This window comes from Cheilinus undulatus, linkage group 13 (assembly GCF_018320785.1).
Source record: "Cheilinus undulatus linkage group 13, ASM1832078v1, whole genome shotgun sequence".
Taxonomy (NCBI): Eukaryota; Metazoa; Chordata; class Actinopteri; order Labriformes; family Labridae; genus Cheilinus; species Cheilinus undulatus.
Genome location: NC_054877.1, coordinates 9937670 through 9950765, shown reverse-complemented (window position 1 = coordinate 9950765; position 13096 = coordinate 9937670). Strand labels below are relative to the sequence as shown.

The 13096-nt window shown below is 39.9% G+C and overlaps 1 protein-coding gene across 3 annotated transcripts in view; it reads right to left on the bottom strand.

Moving 5' to 3' along the window:
• LOC121519952 (la-related protein 4B-like) overlaps positions 1–13096 on the bottom strand; it is a 74388-nt gene extending 61292 nt beyond the window's left edge. For all 3 annotated transcript variants that reach the window (XM_041803079.1, XM_041803080.1, XM_041803081.1), the window contains exon 1: positions 12607–13096. The gene's annotated coding sequence lies outside the window, so the exon portion shown is untranslated. The remainder of the gene's footprint in view (positions 1–12606) is intronic.

Sequence of the window (13096 nt, the reverse complement as noted above, 5' to 3'; positions counted from 1 at the left end):
ATAAAAGCCTTTAATAAATGTCAACAGCTCCAGGCTTTTATTGTGAAGGAATTGTCAGAAGTAGCTTGTTTATCATTGTTCAGCTAAGCTTCTGCAGCGGTACCGACAACTTTCTGCAAAGTGCAGCGTTTACAGCTGCATCTCTACATTTACAGTGCTTAACAAATTTATTAGACCACCTGTCATAAAAACAAGAAACATAACTATTTTATAAATCTTTCAAAAACTTGTTTAAAACTAAAAATGTTTTTGTCATTTATTTATCAAACTGGCACAACTAAATAGTCCTTTCTCACACATAATAACCAAAAAACTTCATATTTTGTATGGCCTCCTTTGGCCTTGATAACAGTTTACATTTTTGCTGCCATTGTTTTTATGGACTTTTCCACAGTCTCTTTTGTTATTGAGTTCCAGATAGTTTCTAGCTGTTCACACAGAGTTGCTTTAGATGAAACTTTTGTGCCATCAATCTTTGAATCTACTAAATCCCAAATTTGTTCAATAACATTCAAATCCGGACTTTGACTTGGCCAGTCCATCAGTTCCAGTACTCCAGATTCCTTTTTCTTGCTCAAATAGTCTCCGCACAGCTTTGAAGTCTGCTTGGGGTCATTGTTTTGTTGCTATATGAACCCACGACCAATCAGATTCAGTCCAGAAGGGATTCCACGATGCACTAAGATGTTGTGGTAGACGTTCTTGTTCATGATACCGTGGATTTTCACTCATTTGCCCGCTAATAATGGAATCTCCACCGTGTTTCACTGTGGGTGCAATGCATCTGGTATCAAAATGTTCTCCAGCTTTTCTGCGGACATAAACACGACCATGCTGACTGAAGAGTTCAAACTTGGGCTCATCCGTCCAGAGTACCTTCTTCCAGTCATCAACAGTCCAGTGTTTGTGCTCCCTGGCACATCTGAGGTGTTTCTGGATGTTTGCAGGCCTCAATAATGGCTTCTTAGCAGCTGTTCTTCCCTTTAAGCCTTGTTCCCTCAGTCGTCTGCTTATGGTCATTCTGGAGACTTTCTCAGACTCTGATCTAGAAGCATTCATCTCTGCCTGAAGATCAGCAGTGCTCTTCCTTCTGTCTCTAGTGCTTCAAATCTTGTGCTGTCTGACATCTGCTTCAGTTAACTTTGGTTTTCTGCCTCTTCCTTGGTGCATTTTGTAAGTATCAGTCTCGACAGTTGACTCCAAAGCATCCTTGACCACACTGTGAGAACACTTTATGTCTTTCCCTGTTTGTCTCAGAGACCATCCAGCATCATGAAGTGCTTTAATGCGGACTCTTTCATTTTCAGTGAGCTCTCCACGTTTTACCATTTTGAACAGGAATGAGGGATTTCAAACTGAATTCACCTTTTTATACCCAAATTTGAGCCGGCTCACTGGGCTTCTCTGAGAAGTCAGAAATGAATCAAGCATAACATTCAACCACTAAAACTCATTTTTCTGTTCAGGAATGCAAGTAAATAACTATAATTTGACATTAATCAAGAAATAATTATGTGCTTTACTATTTTTTCAGTTTTTTTGTAAATCAGTAAATTTGAAAATTCATGGATAACAATAATAATTATATTTTAGCATTAAAAATATCATTTGGGTTAAAGAGCTTCTACATGTTGGTGTATTAACCATTGCAGAAACATCAAAAATGATTTTGGTAATTACCAATGCTGTTAATTTAGGGCAGCTGTGGCATAAACCTTACTTTGGATGGTCTAATAAATTTGTTAAGCACTGCATCTCTGACTCATTTAGCTAACGCCACTAGGACTGAACATGGACTTATTAAGTGAGTCAGGAGTTGAAACACATTTCAAACTGTTCTTTAAGCTGAATCACAACAACACCGAGCTAAAAACAAACCGAGGGGACCCAGCTTGTGTTAAAGCCTCAGAGAAACCGACAGATAGGCTCTGTGAAGCGAACACGGTCCTCATTCTGGACTCAAAATAAGACGTTTTTTATCACTTTGCTAGCTAGTGGCTGCGTCGTGCCTCGGCTGAACGCACCCATTTAAACACTGGTAATGATGGTGATGCAGAAATCCGTTCTGTGGCAGAAATTTTACCATCAACAGTATTGATACTGGTTTAACCACCCAGTGCAAACCACTGGATTTCACTACTATTGGCTGCTTTAAGTGTGTGTTTGTTGGGTTTCACAGTCTCATCAATTCTGTAGTGAGACACACTTTGGCCTCTCAGCTGTATATCTTTGATAAGGATGTTGACACACGTTTGCTGCTTCCTTTAGTTGCTACAGCTTTATAACAAATATTGCAGTGTGCTGTGGTGTGTTCATGGTCTGAAGCTGCAAACAGGAACCACTTCCAAACAGCTGACAAAAAATATACAGTTCTTTGAATGAAACTCCAGATTTGTGCCGTAGCTGTGCTGTTGTGTGTGTGTCTCTGTGGCAAGGGAGGGTTCAAACTACGGTGCCCAAGTGGGAGAGAAAGAGGAGCTCTAAGTAATTCCCGAAAATCTAGATTTTTTTCTTTTTTTAAATCGTCCTAAACAAAAAAATTGAAAAGGGTGAAATAATCGTTATATCTCACAGGCCTACTGGCCACAAACTAGACGATTCTTAAAACCTAAATGATTTCAAAATGGACAGTTTCAATTTGTTTAATCTCATGATCCTCAAAGCAGTAAAACTGTGAGACCATACACCTGTGGTCTGTTTTAAAGATCTCACAATGAGGACGTCCCACATGAGAACTCACAGAATCTTCCGTGATAAAATCTGACGTCTGAAGAAAAGCATGGAGGACAGTTGATATTAGGATTTGGCTGTATCTGGTTTTTAATACCATCAAACCTTCCCCACAGCTCTGCAGGCGCTCATGTGCTTTCTTCCAACCCCATCATCAAGAGGAAATATGAAAATAATAAAACACAGCTATCATCATGATACAGCAGGGGTCATCTACTCCATTTTCTAGGGCCAGCTTTCTCTTGACCAATGCTTTGGGAGCCGGACATCGGAGTAAACTGAAATAAAATCAATGTTTTCATTTAATTAACATGTTAGTGTTAAAAAAAATCCTTCCAAAATGAATCACACTTTAAGCCTTTAACAGTGAGATCAATCAGCTACAAGGGGGCCGTTGAGATATTTAAGATATTATAGCTGCATATTTCTGGAGCTCCCAGGTTGCCTATCACTGACTTTGATGCTAATATGCTGTGTCAAGATTAGCTAAAATGCATGCAGGAAACAGATCTTCTGTGAAGACTCTCAGAGGGGGAAATTGCACTCCCAAGGAGACGTATGTGGACAACTGATATGAAAAAGCTGCAGCTTTAATCAATATAATAATAATAAGCATGTGCTTACCATGCCAAATTACAGAAATACTAGTGTGCTTCTTGTTTGAAAAGTTGCCAGGATGAAGGTTTTATTTAGACATCAAGAAAAAGTTTCAACAATAACATGCCGTATTTTTGCCCTATGAAATTTTCTGAATTTATAAATCCTCTGGGGGCGGGATGGAAAGCTGCGAGGGGCCTGATGTGATGATCCAGATAATCCTCCAGTTGATGATCACAGTCATATAGTATCTATGAGAGTGAAGTAATGTTCCATGTGCTTTTATAAGGATAAAGACGGGCCTTAAGTATTTTTTGTGAGAACATAGTAAGCCCCATCCTGCTGTAAGTTCCCTTTATGGGAAGCTTAGAAAGGTTACCGACTACGTTAGAGCCTAAAATAACCAACACGCACAGATCAACCTCGTCTACATTTCACATAAAAAGGAGTTAAGACAACTTTAAATGTTTTTAAAAACTGATGATGACTTAACTGTGCTTGACTTCGCTGCAGCAGCACATGTGGTTATTGGTAGCCTAAACTTTATCTCTCATCACTGATACACAGAAAGAGGAATTAACCTGTTTTTAAACTCACACTGCTGTGGATCACATTGGTGCTAAGCAATGTACGTTTAACAGTTTAACTTTAGAGAAGACCAGACCGGGCCATGGTGCGCTGTGCATCATCTTCACACACTGGCAGTAGAGCTGCTGGTGGACACGGACACATAGCCTAATCTTAAGGCGTTAATTTTAACATTACATGGCACTATCTTTAAGACTGTACTTAAAGAAACACCATGGCTGCTTTTTAAATAGTCTGGGATACGGTATTTCCGTATTACTGCTCAGTTCTAGTCAAAATCTCCGCTTGCTGTCCTGGCAATAACAATACGAGTGAAATCCTGGCTGAGATGAAGGTATGGTTGTGTTTGTGAGCTGTTAAAGTACCTCACGTCCAGATAGCGACATTACCCGGTCTGCTTGCTCTCATATGGGGCTTTTCCACAACGGCTTTTGGCTGAGCCAAACCAAGCCATGCTGATTTGCTTTTCCATCACCATTTTGGCCGAGCCGCACCAAGCCGCACCTCCACGAGTGCCTCGCTGATGTCCAAGCAGTTTGCAGGGTGCAATTTGTCAGGGGAATTTACCCCTTCTGCTATTGATACCCCCCCCCAATGATAAATTTTCAGCAGATACGTTTTATCCCCTGCCTCTGCTCCAGCTGTCTATAACTCTGTTACAGCGGTGTCAGCATTCACTGTATGACTTAATTATTTATGACACTTGACCAATAATCCAGATTTTTCAGCATACTACAGTCCGATAGTTGCACACAGCTTCTCACACTGACGAGTGAGAGCAGAAAGTACCAGGCACAGATCCAGGAATACAACTTTTTCGGCACCTACTGATAACAAAAGTTTGACCTTTTCCCTGTCTGATAGACAAATAAATTCTAGACTTTAAAACATTTAGCCCATGACAGAGTCGGTCTTTAACTGGCGCTAGTAACGCATGAAGTTCTCACCGCTCAATCCAAAAATATGATTGAGTTCATGTTCTGCTGTCTAGAGACCCACAAATCAATCATCAGAAGACTGTTCTTTAACTTATCTGCAGGAATATTCTCTTCTTTGATGATGAGTGTGTGAATTATTGTTTGTTTATTGGTCGCGGAAAGAGAGAGACAGAATGTGAAAAAAAACAACGTGCAGCGCTGTCGGTCTGCAGTCCGATTTTTGCTTTGGACAGTGTAGAGAGATCAAGGAGGACTCAAAACACGGCGTTATCAGATCTAGACGCACCCTCAAACAGGTAGCTCGGTTGTGGTGGAAAAGCAAATCCCCATCCGCGCTGGGCTGCTGTGCCGAGTCGAACCAAGTCGAGCCGAGCCGTGTCATGGAAAAGCCCCAAGAGGTTGTTGAGGGTATTCCATAGGAGGCAGTCTGACCTAAAGTCCTAATTATCAAACATGTTTAATACTTACGATTCAGTGTTAAGAAAGCACTACCGCCAATAGAAGCAGTCAAATATTCATATGGAAAACACGTCTGGATTATTTTGACAAACGTCCTAAGTCAGGCTTTAAACCGTGCAGTGTGGCCAGCCTAACGTAGAAAGATGACACAGCAGAGGAGCTTAACATATTCACCTTCAAATCAGCTGTGTGGTGAAACTTTGGCTTTAGAAAATATGTCTTATAGACGTCAGATGTGGTGTGCCAATCACTGGAATGAGGCAAAAGAAAACATGTCTAACAAGTTGCCCCTGCTTTCATTTTTTTAAAAGCCTCTGGCAGAGAGGGTCAAAGGCTTAACCAAAGGCCAGAGCACCTGCATGCAGTAAAACCCTGTCACTGAGTATTAAAAGTGCTCAAGACCTGTTTTCATGTCCAGCCTTCTGAGCAAATAAGCCAGTCAGGTCCAAAACTGATGTATGCAGGCAGTGACTTAGCACAAATGACAGTTGCACCAACTGTTCATGAATGACTTTGCAACTGCACACTCCAGTCCATACTGTAAAATTCCCACTATAAGTCACCCTGGTATATCAGCTACAGCCTTTCACAGGCGTCTCCCAAGGTAAAACTGTCTTCCTGTGTGCTGATTTCCACCCACCAGTCTGTCTGCCCTCCTCTGCTTGTCCCTTGTCCTTAACTGAGGAGTGGTTTTAATTAAACCAGCACTCCAGCAGCTTTATTAACCCATCTGTATACTTCAAATTTTCTTTAAACGCACCATTATGACCTAACAAGGGAGAAAAGCAGTTAAAAAGTGGCACCAAAGCCCACTGGTATGGTCACGGTCGTCCAGTATTCCAAAGCGGCAAGAATGGGAGGATTTTTTTTGTACTGGGTCTCATTTATAGAGTCCAAAAGAGGCAGCTGGATCCACCTGCAGTCATCACCACAAACAATTACTCATCATTTCATGCTGATATATTGGTGGCATTGGTATGTGCCAACTTTTAAGGTGAATAAAAAGGTATAAGTAGAATACGCAGGACAACGTCCATGTTCTACTCTCGTGTGTCTACTCGTGTTCCTCTTTGACTCAACACACTGACACTTCTGCTCCATGGATGGCATGGCAATCAATCAAACCCGAACTGGTGCAGGACCAGTAAATGAATTTCATCCTAAGTTCAACTGGATTCTTATTTAATATTTGTCTGAGTTGTCTTATACCGCAACAGCTTTCATTTTAATATCTTTATTGACGCATACATGTAGGCAGCTCCTACGTCACAATAATAGTTTTGATGGTGTTGACCAGTGCATCCATTTTTCACAGCACTGACTTTGATTCTGTTTAAGATCATTTGGGTGGATTATTGCTGGTTTATAATGGTAGCTCAGGGAGTAGCAGATCATCAGTGAGCAATGGCCTCTGATGAGAAAGCAGCCCAATGCTGAGCTCATCTCAACAGACAGGACCATTTCTAAATGATCAGACCATGAGGGACCGTTCAGTTCTAGTAGCACACCTCCTCTCTTTTCATCTTCTCTGTCAGATTAGTCAGTCACAGTAAGAAATCATGTTTTTAAACGTATGAAGGCAGACAATGAAGCTCTGAGCAGAAGCAGCATCAGTCTGTGAATCAGGTCGATAAAGTCAAGAAAAACAAAGTTGTCTGACTTTTACCTGGGTGAAAGTAGCCTCTTTCCCTCTCTTGTTGCTCTCTCTGTCCTGCAGCTGGCCAAATCTAACGCAGTGGTTCTCAACTGGTGGGTCGGGACCCAAAGGTGGGTCGTGGAGTTTTCAGTGGGTCGCAACTAGGTGTCTGAAAAAAGAAATAGTGGCAATAGTCCTGAAGTCCTTATTGGACATGCACTGATTGCCTTTTATTTTACCCTGTTTTACTGTGAAATTGTGTAAATTTAAATGTTTGATCAACTAATGTATCTTTTCTCCCTGCAATAAAATGGCGACTTTTCCAATGATAGTGAAGTAATTTCAGAAGTTCTCTGGAAAACTGGCAAAAATGGACACATAATGATGGGGAAAGAGGGTATAAGATTTGTCAGTTTTGTCCCGTTTCTTTTTTATATCAGGCGTTTGGTCCAATCATGCTCCAAACTGCAACATATTCAATTAACTAAACATGCTTTGTTGAATTTTTTTTTTTGGAAACTTAGGGGGCAGTCTGTCATAAAACAGACTGGTGGGTCCTGAGGCTGGACCGGTTGAGAACCACTGATCTAATGCATGGGGGTTTTTGCATTAGGGGCAAATATAGACATTCTGGTTGGGGTGGCCAGGCCCTGATTTATGCATTTTAATTTTATGATTTAGATGCACTGCTGAAAAATAAAACTACAAACAAACAAGCAAACAAATGAATAGTAAATATTAAGGGAAATCTGCATGTTTTAGTGGGACCTGGATATTTATAAAAACATAAAAATAAAAAGTAATTTAAAGATTTAGCTGAGAAGAAGGGTTAAAGTTATTGGAGGAAAATTCATTTCACTGTTTTACTGAAAGATTTGGGATTATATTTGAAAATATTTCCATTTGTGATCGTGATAAAACAAAAATATCACGAGTCTACTTGCCTGGTTATCAATTAAAACACAGAATAATGATACGTTTTGAAGAGTGTATTTCACAACTCAAACCATACAAATAAGAAGCTGAAAAAATACAAAAGCTCATTTCTTTACAGCATTTCTTTCAAAATAAGTTAATATATTTTTTAAAAAGTCCGTTTTAGAAAATAAAGGTACGTCTGCCAAATGCCATCGTGGCATGATTGTAAACCTTAAGACCTTCCTGCAGACATTTTTGTAAACCTTTCACGTACTACTTACAGTTTCAATCCAAGTTATTCAACATCCATTGCAAATCTGGTTTATTGCGAAAATGTAGACTTTCAGCTTTTTGCAATAAATAAATCAAACCAAAGGAACTGAAAAAGCCCAGCCCAACTCATGCTTCAAGAGCTTTTCCCCAAATTCAACTGAAAATGCAACTCATGGCTTCTCCAGTTATTTTAACACTACAATAATAGTCCCAGCTTTTCTGTGATTCTGTAAAGACCTGACATTGTGATTACACTTAGATCAATTGTGCAGGCATTGTTCACTGAAGTTGAATTTAATTTGATAATTTGATTCTTGTTTTTGTCCTTTACCCAACTGTGACCGCAAAAACCAAAGCAGGAATGGAACCAAAACCACTGAACTGGGAATCCCCTCTACAGACTGTACCAACTATTGTGGGAGGCTCTAAATAACCGAAATAGAAAATATATAGTTTTTCAAATCAAAAATAAAATACACTGATAATTACAGCATGATTAATCTAATTGTAATTACAATGTCAGGATGTGCATTTACATAATCACATAAAAGGCTGACATTATTTTTGCAACAAATACTCCGTAAAAAAAACCTACAGAAAGACCTTTAAGTTTATAATACTGCCACTGTTGCATCATATAGAAGTTATCTTATTCTTATTTTCAAAAAATAACAAAAACAGTGAGGAAAGTTATGTTATTTTGAAATCAGTACTGTAAAAACTTCAGGTTTTGCATTTTTTCATGCTACTATATTCATATGTTTGTATGACCTGAGACATACACACCTCAAACTGCATCATCGTTCTCTGCATTTTCCTTGATGACCGAGCAATTTTGGCATTTTCATAAAGCCGACCTCCAGTGAACCCACGTGTGTACATGAGCGCTGCTGCGTTCACAGAGAACAGCTCCAGGGAGTGTGCTGTGGGCAAACGCTCCGCAACGGGTGATTGAGCTTCAGACACTCAAAGCCTGATGGGACAAATCGTTGAAATATTTCACAGAACTTTCCCTGCACTTTTTCCTCTCCACGTAGCCTAATGTAAGATCTGAGCTATATATCCACGTGGATTTATGCGCTCCCACTGTCTCTTACACACATGGGATAGCAGCACTGTACATTGTTTTATTAATTATTCCAGTAATATTCTCATTTTAAGTGACTAAACCTCTGCATGTGAGCGTGTAGTTTAGAAGACCGAGCTTTAATCGCACGTATCATCACTTTAGACAAACTATCATTTCAGTGTGTGCAGCAGATTTAAAACATATGTAAATAAAGAAAAACTCTTTGTACAGTTTACTGGCTGAGGCAAAGAGAAAGACAGAGGCACTCAGCTAAGAGATTTCACTTCTATCTGAGTGAAACAGCCACTGATTTTAGTTATTTGTTGGATAATTCATAACCGCTTTAGGAGTTAGAGAGAAAACAGGTGCTGTAAACTTCTGTTTCTGTGATATGATTCATTCCTGAGTAACACTAAGAAGAGGGAGGAACAGAGTGTTAATAAAAGCTACTTTCACACTGCCTCTCTTTTCTGTGTCTGTTACGCCTTCGTTCCACAACACCGTTTTGTATGAAAGCGACCGTTCTGCAATTTGGGGGGGGGGGGTCGATCTTGCCCCACCTCTGATCCGGATCAAGAGGTAGTATCAGAGCCGTAACAGACTTCTGCGCGAGTCTGAAAGGACGTCACCGCCAGTTATGTGGATTAACTGGAGAGACTGCGAGGTTAGAGAGCTGATCACACTCTGTACAGGAGAGGAGAGAGCAGACACATCTCTGCTCACAGCAGCGTCTGGAAAGTTCCATGATGTGTTCAAGTGAGCGCGGTACTCTGAAGTTTACGACCTCTGACGTAAATACGTGCGCTGTGACGCTGCTTAAAGTCGGACCTCCAACTCAGAAACATGGAGGAAAAAATTATATTGGATCTAATCGATCAAAATGAATGTTCTTGTTGTTTTCCCCGTATTTCATTAAGAAAATACAAAGTTTTGAACCAAGAAATCCAGTGTCGAGTTTCAATGAAAGCAGAAGCTCGCGCAGCGGCTGCCATCCGATTACAGGACGCCGGGGTGTGTGTGTGTAAGCTCGGGCATGCACGGCTCTGTTACACCTTTGTGTGAATTGCTCGTTGTGGCTTTCCCTTTCACCTTTATCGCTGAATCTCTGCGTAAAAACAGCTGCCGACAAATTATTGCTCTCTAGAATGTAAACTTAACACTGAAATTACATTCACACGCTGTTTTAATAGATTTTGCTTTGCTTAGGAAAACAAAAATAACAACTCCAGCATAAATTATGGAATAAAAGTAAACAAGAATACGGAAAGTTAAGACTGCAACACAATTTTCAGTAGGCGATCAGTTTAAGTTAAAATCAGAGATGATCATGTGACCTGCTGCAGTTTAAGATTTTTTAGATGGAGTGTTGATAATGTTTCATTACGAACAGAAAGATAAAAATCCTAAAAGACAATGTAAAAAAAACTTTTTGGAGTCAGTAACACATTTTTTTTAAGGAAAGAAAATCTGTATCTTCCAAAATCTGAATCATCAGGTCAGACCAGGAAAACCTGGAAAATGGAATTGGCCATTCAATTAGGGTTGATTGATATGCAAAGATAATCTCATTGCAATTTTTTTTTTGTCCCCAAAAAAATTGCGATTGGTATTTAATATTGCAATTATTTTCTTACATGTCGTTAAACAACATAAGCAAGAAATCATACCATAGCATAACAAGCACAATACTAGGTGAGTTAAATTAGGGATAAACAATTTATTTAAAAAAATATATCTCATTGTGATTTTGGCTTGTAAAGTAAATTTGACATCAATGATGATGATTATTTTTCATATTTTTCTCATTTTGATGAAGAAAATCAAATACATGAATAAGAAAGGTATGATTTTTGGAATAAAAATTAAAAAGACACTTTGATGTTTGCACAATGTGTGGAGCATGAAAAAGAAAAAAAAGATTGTATTAAACTGGTACTTTGACACATTTCAGGTTATACCAATATTGCACTGTCTGCATTTTAAAAAGTGCAGAATGCCTTATTGTAATTTAATCTCATTTGTGATTAATTGCCCGGCGCTAATCCAGATTATAATCAGCACTTCTCTGATTTAATTACAAGAGGATTGTTTAAAAAATAACACGATTTTCATAGATGAAGCCTCTTAACTCTGCTTCAACAGTGTACAAGATTGATGCATTTAACTTAAAATTGTCCATATTTTTTTCCTGGGGGAGCATGACCCAAAACAGTCTGGCACCCCCAACCATTGTCCCCTAAAACCATGATGGAGACGGTGGACTCATGATAACATTCATGTATGAATCTGCAGACTAAATTTAAGCTGCAAAACTTGGTGCCTCTGAATACTTTTAAATCTATGAAGACTTTTAAATCAAACCTCTGTGAATGTCACTGTTTTAACTGATAATATAAGTGTTTTTATCACTTGTAATGTAATGTATGAGTTCAAATGTACTGGTTGATGAAACTGTGTATTGGTTAGGTCTCCCTCAGCAATATTTCATCTTTATAGGACTAACCTAATAAAATAAAAAAGTAATATATCATATTTGCAAATTGCAAGACTGTCCAGAAGAAATGCATTCACACATTATCATGCAGCACTACCCAAAACCAAAGTACAAGCCAACTGTGACCTCTGTGAGCTCTTACACCCCTAATAAACAGTGTGTCTGTTTTGATATTTTCAGTGATTCATTTTAATGTGCAGGTTGGACATCAAAAATCACTAAATTAACAGGTTTTAGGTTGTTATGGTCGCCCTGGTGTTGACATATGTATCAGCTGTGTCACTAGTAACAAATGAACAATTCTGGTACCATGACACCTCTAGTCTTAGACACATCTCAGGGACTTTGTTGTTTTTCATCATCAACGATGACTAACAAAGTCCTGCATATTGTCTGAGTCGCCCAAATACGTTGAAAATATTCTGACAACCTTACTCTGAAACTTAAACTACAGACGCAATGCAGGCGTATTTAGCAGCTGACACAGCCGAGAAAGACTGCAGCTCACATGCCATGCCCATGCCAAGGGCTGAGCACAGACACCCCTCCTCCTGGGCTCCGGTACGTGTCTGGAGCTGGTTTTCAGCGAAATATCGGCACAGTTACACGCGTTTATGACTCCAAAACATCTCCAAAATGTTATCTCTAAAAGTTCACAAGCAGCAGAAAGTAGCAGCCATGTCTGGTTAGCTGGCTTGCAGCAACATCCAATGAAAGATGGCGACCTCCGGCGTGATTTCGCGGATTCCCCAACCCCCCCAATCATTCTGAATCAAGCTAATATTTGGATAGCATCCGAGCTAACCCAACGATACATCGTAAATAGAAGCACAACACGGCGTCTTTATGTGTGCTTGTCATCCAGTTTGACAGCAAATAAGTTTAAAGATAGTTTCTTACTCACCTGTCAGCTCCCACTGCACGGCTATGCAAACACTCTGGTGGTGGAGGCAGCTGCTGTCGGACTGAGGCCTTCAATTAGCTTCCAGGCTAAATACGCAAGGTATCCGCTAGCAGCCTACGACGAGCACGCTAGCCAGTAACAACCACTCAGAACCTCAGCGTGGATACCCTTCAGGTGGCAGGAGATGTAACCGCAACCAGCTTCAGTGAAGTGACAAAAAAAAACAACGCCCCTGCGAAAATGGTCCCCCGACTAGCACTGCAAGCTAGTTAGCAAGAGAGCTAGCTAGGAGTTAGCAGCTAGCTAGCTTGCCTATCAACTTTGTGCAGTCGGGCTCGGTAAATCTGGCGCCTTTAATTTCACACGAAGCAAATTCCTCACAGTGAACAGCAGGCTGTACGGGAGGGGGAGGCAAAAAGCGACCAAGGAAGCCAAAAACGGAGGAATGAACGTTAGTCGTCTGATGCCTTCCGATCGATCAAACACTCGT